Source organism: Lissotriton helveticus, chromosome 1_1, assembly GCF_964261635.1.
Source record: "Lissotriton helveticus chromosome 1_1, aLisHel1.1, whole genome shotgun sequence".
Lineage (NCBI taxonomy): Eukaryota > Metazoa > Chordata > Amphibia > Caudata > Salamandridae > Lissotriton > Lissotriton helveticus.
In genome coordinates this window covers 597030117-597042261 of record NC_136057.1, presented here as the reverse complement: position 1 = coordinate 597042261, position 12145 = coordinate 597030117, and the positions used below count along the sequence as shown (strand labels likewise).

At 45.7% G+C, this 12145-nt stretch overlaps 1 protein-coding gene and 1 pseudogene across 2 annotated transcripts in view; one reads left to right on the top strand and one right to left on the bottom strand.

Moving 5' to 3' along the window:
* The window catches only part of BCAT1 (branched chain amino acid transaminase 1), a 392482-nt gene that overhangs the window by 153064 nt on the left and 227273 nt on the right, over positions 1-12145 (top strand). The window lies entirely within an intron of this gene.
* LOC144770222 (splicing factor U2AF 26 kDa subunit pseudogene) lies at positions 9666-10383 on the bottom strand (annotated as a pseudogene).

Sequence of the window (12145 nt, the reverse complement as noted above, 5' to 3'; positions counted from 1 at the left end):
GCCCAGTACTTGCAGAGGTTCCGTGAGAACAAGAAGGCAGAGGGGGTTCCTTTTGAGAATTGGGTCCATGACATAGTGAGAGTCTGGAATGAGTGGGTGAGAGGGATGGAAGCAAATGATTACCAGTCCCTAAATCAGGTGATGATTGCAGAGCGTCTCCGGGAGGAGTGCTCTGTCCCACTCAGACAGTATTTGTCTGACCTTCCTGAGAGGGATCCTGAGAAACTTGCAGTGATGGCAGATAAGTGGCTTGCCAACAGAGTGAACAGGGGGCAGGGGCAACCCCTTTCCAAACCCAAGGGGGAGAAGAACTCCCAGCAGGCTGGCCCTAAACCAGAGGGGAAGGGCCAGAACGGTTCCCAAGGCTCTCAGTCAGGACAAGAGTCTAAGGGGAACGGGGCCTCTAGTCAGTACCAGAAGGGGAAAGGAGGAAAGGGTCCTTTCACTCCGAAGGGGATTAAATGCTATAAGTGCCACCGAGAGGGACACTTAAAGCCAGACTGCCCAGTGAAGGACGTGGTGCCAGTGGCGGATCACTGAAATAATATCGAGGGACAGAATATCGACCAACAAAAATATCGTTGACAAAATATCGAGAGACAAAATATCGAGTTTCTATCTACAAACAGGTAAGTACAAAAATATCGAGTTAAAAATATCGTTTACAAAAATATAGTTGTAAAAAATATCGACTTTAATAAAAACAATGTTTAATTACATTAATATAAAATACTAATACTAAAATATACTTAACAATACTTAAAATAACTTTTAATAATTAAATAATTAATGAAAGTAAAAAAATAATATTTTTTTAATCATATTTCTTAAAACATTTATAAATATAGTAACAAAATTTAATTAAATAATAGCCAATATTATTAACGTACAAATACAATAGAGTAAAAATTACTATTCCCACTCCAGTGGGTGCAACAGTAGGGAAAGCGTTGGATAGCGTAGGGGTTAAAATTACTATTCCCACTCCAAGGAGTGCAACAGTGGATATATGACGTTACAACGCAACTTTTACAACGCACTACCATTACAACGTAAGTATTGGTAAGTATATAATAATTTTTATAATTTAAATTATTTAAAATTAATTTAATATAATTTAATTTAATTTAATTTCATTAAATTAAATTAATGTAAATTTAATTTTACTTTATTTTTACACTGTACCCCTGTACCCCAAAAACCCAAAACTGACCCTGAACCCTAAAAAAAACCCTTTACCCAAAACCCCAAAACTGACCCTGAACCCTAAAAATACCCCTTTACCCAAAAACTAAAAACTGACCCTGAACCCTAAAAATACCCCTTTACCCAAAAACCCAAAACTGACCCTGAACCCTAAAAATACCCCTTAACCCAAAAACTAAAAACTGACCCTGAACCCTAAAAATACCCCTTTACCCAAAAACTAAAAACTGACCCTGAACCCTAAAAATACCCCTTTACCCAAAAACTAAAAACTGACCCTGAACCCTAAAAATACCCCTTTACCCAAAAACTAAAAACTGACCCTGAACCCTAAAAATACCCCTTTACCCAAAAACTAAAAACTGACCCTGAACCCAAAAAATACCCCTTTACCCAAAAACTAAAAACTGACACTGAACCCTAAAAATACCCCTTTACCCAAAAACCAAAAACTGACCCTGAACCCTAAAAATACCCCTTTAATTTAACATAATTAGCAATTAATCAATTAAATTAAATTAATTACCAATTACATTTTAAATAATTAACAAATATTATTTAATTACCAATTAATTAAATATTACTACCAATTAATACATTTACATATTTAATTAATTATAATTAAATTACTTCCCACCCTATTCCCCTATAAACCCACAACCCGCTACAGGAAATAAATTATTTTAATTTACATAATTAGCAATTAATCAATTAAATTAAATTAATTACCAATTAAATTTTAAATAATTAACAAATATTATTTAATTACCAATTAATTAATTATTACTACCAATTAATAAATGTACATATTTAATTAATTATAATTAAATTACTTCCCACTCTATTCCCCTATAAACCCACAACCCGCTACAGAATAAAATTACACAATAATTAAAAAAAAATCATTAATTAAAAATAATTATAACATAAAATGACACTTTTCACACATATTATAACATAAAAACACTATAAATAATTAAATATTATTTAAAAAACGATATTTTTTACTATCTAGATTATATACTTGGATATTTTCACTTTCTATATTATTTACAGTCGATATTACTTCACTTACCTTAAAAACGATATTTTGACTGTCGATATTCTGTCTTGTCGATATTTTGTCCAAACGATATTTAAAACTCGATATTCTGTCCAAACGATATTTTGGAGTCGATATTATGTCTGTGCACCGCCAGTGGCACCCGTGATAGCAAGTGTGCTTTCAGTGGGGGCAGACATGAAGGGAGGCCCAAGTGAGTTTAACTTAGTCACCAGGGACATCTGGGAACTTGACCCAGAAGCCCTTAAGCATATTCACCCTAACTCAACGGGGTATATGAGTGTGGCAAGTATCAATGGAAGGAAGGTTCCTGCCATGAGGGATACTGGTGCCCACAGGACTATGGTTGAACGCAAATATCTCAAACCCGAAGAGATCATTCCTGGTTCCAAGGGGTATGGACTTGTAGCTAGTGGTGATGACATGGAGTACCCTCTTGCTAGAGTGGAGGTAGAGGTGAATGGCAGGAAGGCCATGGTCAATGTCGGGGTGTGAGAGAAGCAGGGTGCTGGGTGCTTTCTGGGGAATGATCTTGTTGAACCCGGGTTAGTACCAGGCCCTGAGGTCTATATGGCCTGGATTTCATCAGCTGTGCTCACTAGGGCACAGAAGGTAAAACTGCTTCCTAGTGAAGTGGGGACAACTCTAGCGGAAGAGACACTAGAGGGGAACAGGCCCGAACAAGGACCAAGGGCAGATTCTGAGAAGGCACCTGTCCTGTTATCGGCACCTCCTCCTCCAGTGGGAGAGGAGGGTGAGCATCCAGAGGCGGATAAGGTGTTGGAGTCTGGGTCCCTGCCAGAGCTGCAGGAGCTGCTTGCGGCAGGCGGACTGTCCCGTGAGGAGTTTTGTAAGGCGCAGGCTGAGTGTCCTACACTGGTGGGCCTGCGGAAAGCTGCTCAGGAACAGGTCTCTACTGGAGTAGTCGGAAAGCACAAGGTGGCTTGGGAAGATGGACTCCTTTACAGTGAGCCTGCTGACCCAGAGCCAGGAGCCAGCAAAAGGTTGGTGGTTCCTCAGGTGCACAGGAATTTCCTGCTGCAGCTAGCCCATGAAGTACCCCTAGCTGGGCACTTGGGCATCAAAAAGACAAAGGACAGGTTAGCACCTCTGTTTTACTGGCCAGGAGTTGGTCAGGATGTGGAGACATTTTGCCGAACCTGTCTGGTCTGTCAGGCCAGTGGCAAGTCTGGTGGTCAGACAAAGGCACCCTTGGTGTCCCTACCTGTTGTGGGGGTGCCCTTTGAAAGGGTGGGGATTGATATAGTTGGTCCGTTTGACCCTCCATCATCCTCGGGCAACAAATACATTCTTGTTGTGGTGGATCATGCCACCAGGTACCCTGAGGCTGTGGCTTTGAGGAGCACTACTGCTAAGGTGGTAGCTAGGGCTCTTCTAGGGATCTTTTCCAGGGTTGGATTTCCACAGTCGGTGGTGACTGATAGGGGAACCAACTTCATTTCATCTTATATGAAGGCCATGTGGGAAGAGGTCGGGGTGACTTACTACTTCTCCACCGCTTACCATCCCGCAACCAACGGTTTGGTGGAGCGCTTCAATAAGACCTTAAAGAGCATGATGGGGACTCTGTCTGATCCCCTCAAGAGGAAGTGGGATCTCCTCTTGCCATGCCTGTTGTTTGCTTACAGGGAGATACCACAAAAAGGGGAAGGGTTCAGTCCCTTTGAACTACTTTTTGGGCATCCTGTCCGAGGTCCCTTGACATTGGTAAAGGAGGGCTTGGAAGGCAACCCTAAGTCCCCTACCCATGATGTGGTGGACTATGTCTTGGGCCTCCGTAGGCTGATGGCCCAGCTCATGAGTAAAGCAAAGAACAATCTTCAAGCCAGCCAACAGCTCATGAAGGAGTGGTATGACCAGAAGGCTATGCTGACTGGGTACCAGGAGGACCAGGAAGTTTGGGTCCTGAAGCCGATTTGTCCCCGGGCTCTGGAGGACAAGTGGTGTGGCCCCTACAAAGTTGTTAGGAAGATTTCTGATATCAATTATCTAGTTGACACAGGTGCTGCACGGGAGCCCCAAAGGGTATTCCATGTCAATCGGCTGAAGCCGTGTCTTCGCAGGGAGTACACGGTTTCTTTGCTTGCAATGGCTGAAGAGGTGGAAGAAGAGAGTGAGCCCCTCCCTGACTTATTGCAAGGTGATGAGAAGGATGGTTCAGTTGAGGGAGTTAAGCTTGCCTCTGAACTGACACCTGAACAGCAGGTGGAGTGTAAAGAGCTGCTGGGGAGATTCTCCCATCTCTTTTCACTTACTCCTGGACTGACACCTGTCTGTGTGCATGACGTAGACACAGGGGACACCCTGCCTGTTAAGAGCAAGACATATAGGATGTCAGACCGGGTTCAAGAGTGCATCAAGACTGAGGTGGCCAAGATGCTTCACCTGGGGGTTGTTGAACACTCCCGTAGTCCCTGGGCCAGTCCAGTGGTGCTGGTGCCTAAGCAGGGGTCAGCTGAACTGCGCTTTTGTGTGGACTATCGCGGTTTAAATACTGTGACAAAAATTGATGCCCATCCTATTCCCCGAGCTGATGAGCTGGTGGATAGGTTGGGTGCCGCAAAGTACCTTAGTACTTTTGATCTAACCAGCGGTTACTGGCAGATTGCATTAACACCTGGTGCCAAGGAGAAAACAGCATTTTCAACCCCAGGGGGCCTCTACCAATTTAAAGTTATACCTTTTGGATTGAAGAATGCTCCCGCCACTTTCCAGGGCCTAGTCAATCATGTATTGGCAGGCCTGGAAGAGTTCTGTGTGGCGTACCTGGATGACATTGCTGTCTACAGCTCCTCCTGGGAGGACCACATGGGACACCTGGAGCAGGTGTTGGTGAGGATGCAGGGGGCCAAGCTGACCATCAAGGCAACCAAGTGTCAAGTTGGGCAGTCCTCTGTTGTTTATCTTGGACATCAGGTGGGTAATGGGAAGGTTCGCCCCCTGGAGGCTAAAGTCCAGGCGGTGCTGGACTGGGAGACTCCCACTACTCAGACCCAGGTAAGGGCCTTTCTTGGCCTTACTGGTTACTATCGGAACTTTGTAGCAAACTATGGGACCCTTGTTGCTCCATTGACAGCCCTGACCTCTAAGAAGCAGCCCAGGAAGGTGATCTGGACTGAGGAGTGTCAGAAGGCATTTGATGAATTGAAGACTGCACTATGCAATACACCTGTGTTGAAGGCCCCTGATTACAGTCAGACCTTCATTGTGCAGACAGATGCTTCAGACAAGGGAGTTGGGGCAGTTCTTGCCCAGCTCAATGAAAAGGGGAGGGAGCATCCGGTGGCCTTTATCAGCCGCCGACTACTCCCCAGGGAGCAGAACTGGTCTGCAGGTGAAAAAGAATGCTTTGCCATAGTGTGGGCCCTTCGAAGATTCAGGCCTTACTTGTTTGGTGCAAAGTTTGTGGTTCAAACAGATCACAAGCCCCTCAAGTGGCTTATGGCAATGAAAGGTGAGAATCTCAAGTTGCTCAGGTGGTCCATATCTCTGCAGGGACTAGATTTTACAGTGGAACATAAAGCAGGCTTACAGCACGGTAATGCTGATGGACTTTCCCGCCGGTTTATCCAATCAGATGATTGGTCTTCTCCCACTGGGAAGTAAGTACTGGCCATTCTGATCTGGGGAGGGCATATGTTGGGACGGGAAGTCTCCTGCATGTCTCTGGAGAGAGTGCTTCCCCTGCCTTATGCTAATCTCCAGGCAAGTCACTCAAAAAGCTACTATATAGTTTCTAGATCCCTACCTCAGTGAGCATGACAATCATACATGTCCACTGAGGGTCTCCCTGTTTACCTGGATTGAGACCCTAGAGCTGGGCTCTGAGGTCGAGGGGGCATGCCTAGTGCACCCCTATTTTTCAGAGAGTGGCTACTGCCCTCTCTATTATGGCTGTGGTAGACTGACAGTGGTGGCAGCAATAAATCTATAGTCAGGAGGGGTGAGTCCCTAGGCACCCTCCTGACCAAGTCTGTGCAGTTTGCCATGCCTGTGGGCCTGTTGCCGTTGTCTGGCTGATGTGTGCTTGAGAGCCCGTGGGTGTACAGGGGAAGAATGGTGATTTGAGCCAGTGTGAGGAATGCGAGCTGTCCTGCTGGACATCCCAGCTCCCCCGTCCCCCTCCCTATTTCCTTGGAAAGGCCTGGTGGGCTGGGGGAGACCCTCAGCTCTTATCTGGGTTTAGCTGTACTAACTGTGTGGATAGGACCCTCCCTCACTTGTTAGGGCCTCCTGGGCTGGAGTTAATTAAAATTCCTCTCTAGAGGGTGGCGCAGCCTGATACCAGAACACGACCTGCTATGTGCTTTACCCATGCATGGAACACACGGTGAATGGTCTGTGATTGGAGGTGTAAAAAGTAGCAGACCCTCTGATTGGATGAGCCTATCAATCAGAGGTGAAAAAAGTCTGGCCTGAGTGGTCAGCTGTTGTTCAAGACTGGTCTATGACTGAGGAGGGGCTACACCAGAGCCCTCTGACAGTAACCAGCCGCGACCCCGCGGTGTGAAGACAGAGATAAGACTCTGTTCACTGCGGTCTGGAAGGAAGGCAACATTACAGACCAGCTGTTTGTGAGGCTTGGATGAGCGTTCGCTTTGGACCAAGGAAATTACAGACAGCTGCCCAGTGTGGGAAGGAAGCTTGCGGCACATCACCAAAGGTGTGGGAAGGAAGCCTACAGCACATCACAGAGGCGGGGGGAAAGAAGCTTGGAGCACATGACGAGAGACAGAGAGGTGGATGCTTGATTCTAGTCTTTGAAGGTGAGATCAAATCCCCTCTAGGCTCCTCCCTTGCGCTGTGGGAGCCTGTACAAGCAGTAACTGGGAAGAGAGGCCAGTGAAGCAGACCCTACCTTTCTTTTTGTGAACTCTGATGGTATTAGGGTGAACTGGCACTCTGCCCAGCCACTACCCTTCTTCAGCTAGCCAGTGGCTACTGGACTAGTGGGACTCCAGTAAACTGTGCCAAGACATCCGGCACCTCTAATCAGATCCCTGACACCTCTAGAGCAGTGTCCTCACTCACAATGGGAGGGCACTTCTGTTGCTTTGGGTGGGGGGTTATTGGGCTGATCACGACCATTTGACTTTGCATCATATGCTGAAACTATATCCTTTCAATACAAAGTTTGGTATCAAGGCCCTAGTGAATGAGAACAGCCCTGTGTAACATGATCTGTAATATGCAATGCTTACTGTGTGTTTTCAGGTTAACTGTGTTTTTATAGTGCTTGGCGTCTAGGCGCTATAATAATGTTTGGGGTCAGAACTCTGCCCCAGAGGGTTGTAGAGACTTCTGGTTTTCACTGTTTATCCTAGTTTTATGTGTAGAATAATTATCTTATGTGTATTAAAGTACTTTTCTTTTATAAAAAGTAAAGCACTGACTGGACATTGAGTTTATCAGCTGGTGGTACGGTTTACACTGTATTCTGAATGTCTAACCCCACCTCACCTCCTTGAGTAAGCCTTGGACTGCTCTGTCTCGCTACCCTGAGAGAGTCAAGTGCTGGAGAGGAGTACTTGGTTATCCAGTTTTGGGTCCTTTAGTACTGAGGCCCCAGGACATCAGTGAGGGAACACTCCAGTTGATGCGATTGGAGCGCAGTTACCCCTGAGTGCCCTGGTGCCCAGGAAGCCGGGTCTAACACCCCCTCAGGTGTAGTAAGCTCTATATCAATGCAATTTGCTTTGTGTAAATACTGGGAAAGACCAACACATCTGACATTCTTACAGTGCATGCATATCTCCTAAGCAGGGACTGAACAAAGCGAAAATCTGCCTCTCTTAAGTATGTGTGAAGTGCTAACAAGGTGTGAGCCTTTGTTTCCTCGCTGCATCAGGTGTGAGCCTCCTGACTGCTCCCAGCCAAGAGACTCCAACAAAAGGAGGCCTGATAACCCCTCAGATTCGGCCTTTGTTATGGGCCCGGCAGGAGTCTTATATAAGAAAGACCCTTACCCACTTCCACGTTGTTTCTCTTTGCAGATGGAAAGTAGACAGCGTGCAGGCGCTAATGAAAGTGTCCCGGTGTTTGGAATTACACCGGGATGAGTTCAGCATATTATACAATGGGGCCCAAATGATTGGCAGGGTAGACGGCGTTCACCCTGTGAAAATAGTGCGTGGACACCGTCCACCCACGTGTACCCCTGACTCGTGCACTGTGGACGGGCATTATTTATATGGTTGCAGCTGCTATTGTGCTCCCATGGCATTTGTATTACGGAGGACGGCACACAGCTTTGTATGGCCCTTATCTGTAATCTCCATTGTGCAAGAGCAAAGATCAACGCAGTCAGTCTTGTCCAGGGCTTTAGGTAGACTGAAAAAACTGGGGGCCTCTCAAACGGGCGTGGTTGTTATAATCAAGGGCGTGGCTTAAAACATTTATGCTAAAAGTCTGTGCTCAGCATAATGTGCCGCCCGACTGATATTTTGCTACTTCTGTTATTGCCTCCACAAACATAATACAACAAGTAATATTACTCCTTACAACAAGCCAGGACTATTGGCTTTGTCAAAGGTTGATAGTTGCATATGATACATATACTTTCGAGAAATCAACTGAGAAACTTTAATACGTCCAAACTTACTTTTTCTGTAGAAAAAAAAAATATATATATCAAACTTTGGTGGTTCAAGGAAGCTGTGAACAATGAGTAGATAAACTACTGAGGAAGGGGTTCGAGTAGTGTTGTAGAAGAGGAAAGCAGTTGAGGTGGAAGAAGTTGAGAGCAAAAGAAAACATGAATTACAAAATGATTGTTAAATGCCCTTTAATCACAAATCACAGACGGAATAGGGCATGTGATGTGAGAAATACACTGAAGCAATCATCTACCTAGTTGATGAAGAAAGGAGTGGGCAGAGATATTAGCAGCACTCTGGACCGCCAGTCAAACCCTAGCCACGAGGCCCATTTACCAGACATGGAGATTACAGATTAGTCAGCTTCGGGTTTGTGGGCCCTGAAAGCTAGGCATATATTTGCTTGCTGAGAAAGGAGATTGGCTAATCTAAAGTTGGAGGAGGGCAGAAGAAATCTTACACGATTAGGCCATACACACATCCAGTTTCTAAGTAATCAAGCAGAGGTTTTCTACAGCCCGCTCACCAGCAGTTAAACTGTCTCCACAGATGCAAACATCTCTCCTGTGTTGAAACACTGAGGGCAAGATGGTCTTCCCTCCAAGGAGTTCAAGCTTGGTCCCAAAAGCTTCAAACCAGAAACGCTGCTAACCTGCACCACTTCTAGCTACTCATGCAGATCTGCTGGTGGGTATCATTTCTGCAGGTTCATGGAAAGAAGAGCAAGTAGACTTACACTTCTATCTGCCAGAGGAAGGAAAGAGGTGTGAAGATAGCATTCAGAAGCGTCCATGGCGTGGTCCTGGAGAACGAGATCGTCTGCGGATCCTATTGTTGGGGTGGTGCCGGTCCTGGGGATGAGGTCCCCCTCCTTCCTTAGGAGGGGTGCGAGGCTCAGAACCTCCCTCCTACGACGAGCACGGCCGTACAGCTGACGATGAAGATTACTGGATATGGGCTTCAGGTGTATGAAATTACAAAATCCTCCACACGTTCACTACCCCATTTCATACTGCCGGCAAGAGGATTCCCTGAAGTCCGAGACAGGCGATGGCTCTGCATGATGGCCTGGCCGTTGAACCAGCGGTTGTTAAGTTCAACCAGTGCTCGCTCTGCATCCTCCTCTCGCCTGTACTTGACATAAACATTCCAGACGAGGTGGTTTCCCAGGTTATCACAGATGTTCATTTCTTCTATTTCACCATACTTTGCCTGAACCTCAGTAAAAACTTCCTCAAAGAAGCTATCATAGTGCTCCTGCACCTCCATATCACTCACATGACAGTGGGAACCATCAGATGTTAGGGCTGTATTCTGAGGGTTACGATACAGGTTCAGCAATACAATAGTCTGACTGAATGTTGGTTTGTTGTGAAGTCGAGAACATCTGTACCGATGGCGGCAGGCACCGATCTTAAAGCAGAAGGAACAGTTAACCTTGTCCTTCTCGGTACCGAAGATGAATGCAAGATACTCCGCCATCTTCTGTTGCTGTGCCGCACCGCCGCCCTTATACATACATATACTACATGTATACATAAAACTATGGCTTTGTTGTATATAATATTGAAAATGCTTTAGTTCTTGCACCAGAGGTTGTGGCGTAAAGGCTAGGGCTGCCAACTTTGGAGCTGAGGCAGCACGTTTGAGATCACTCTCCTGTGTTTCTGGGCAAATCACTTAATAGCCTGTGCCTACCAAAACAATTAATGAATATGTCCTTGTTGGTATTCATGTAAAGCACTTCCAGTTTTGCAATATAGAACTGCAAAAAAATAAAAGTTTTATCAAAAACAGGCAACTGTTGCAGAGTTAAGATTTTTATCGATTCTGAGTGAGGGCGAAAATGAAGAGCTCGAGAGGGACTGGTCTCGGCACCTGCTTTTAATAACTGCCAGTGCTGAGCACCGGCAGGATCCAGCCCACTTAAAGCCCTGGTCTTGTCTGAAGTTATTGTGAGGCTTGAGGCTAAAGCAATGAGGGGCCCTCAGGACGTTTCTTTCGTTTTTCGTAGGTGCCATAGGAATCTGTTCTTAAGGGTTAATAAATAGAAAATATGGCATCTGGCTCCATCTAGTAGCCTCATTATTAATAAACATGGGATGCTAGCTTACAGTTCAAACCCTATCAGTTAATTTAATGAAAAGATCACAGTGTCTTGGAAAGACTGTTTCTGGGGAGTATGTCTGCTCAGCCCAACTCCCCCTTCCACGTAGTAGCCCCTGACCCTCTTGTGACTGGCCTGTAGTCCACTACTGACATTTAACGTACGGTCCCTAGGTACACATCATATACTACGGACCTGTAGGTAAGTTAAATATGCCAACAAGGAGTATAACCAATTTTGACATGATTTAGGGGTCAGAGCACATGTGCTGGGACTGTTTAGCATAGTGGGGGAAGAGAATTTAGAACACCATATAGCTGAAGGGGATATTCCTTTTTTAATAATGATTTGCCTCACCTACCAAAGGTGGCATGCTTCATCAGTAATCTCCTTGCACTGTGACAACTGATCACAGTGTGGCCTACAACTCCCTCATTTTGAGGGAGGAGCACAGTGGATGTCTGATGAGAGAATGTAAGTCTCTATGGTGAACTAACACGTGATGAGGTTGAATGTTTACAGTAGGGCCCACAGTCCGTGCTGAAAAAGGGGACAGTGTTACCCCTGAGAACTTTTTCTCTAATGGTTAGGGAGGGAATAGGACTCACTCCTACCCACAGGTTAGTGTCAGACATAAATGTGGCACCACTGGGCACCAAATGTGGCACAACTCTTCAGATAACTACTGAATCTGTGGAAGACAAAAGTAAGACTAGGCCTTGTGTTGAGACCTGTCAGAAGGACCCTACGTGCTTGACTTAGTCCCACTTGTACTTAGTACTAACAGGCTCCAAAGATCAATTCCCGACCTCCTGTTAGTCTACAGGGACAAAAAAGCTTCCAGAAGTCTACTTTCCTGAAAGAGCCCAGCTGCCAAGTTTCCACTAGTCATGCACTGGACCCTGCTAGTGGTTTTTGGTGGAGTGAGTTCTGACCCCCTGACTAGATTCTGAAACTCTTGGCTGATGTCAAAGTGTACTCCTCCTGCCCAACCATAAAACATAGGACTTAAAAACTTCTAAAAAACGTTGTGCCTGGAGAAACGTTAAGGGACCAGGTCCAACCTGCCAGCTGATCCGCAGAGGGTGCATTGCTGGTGGGCCTGACTTTGTCATAGCTACCTCTCCGTTCTCCACTTGATGTTGGAATCTG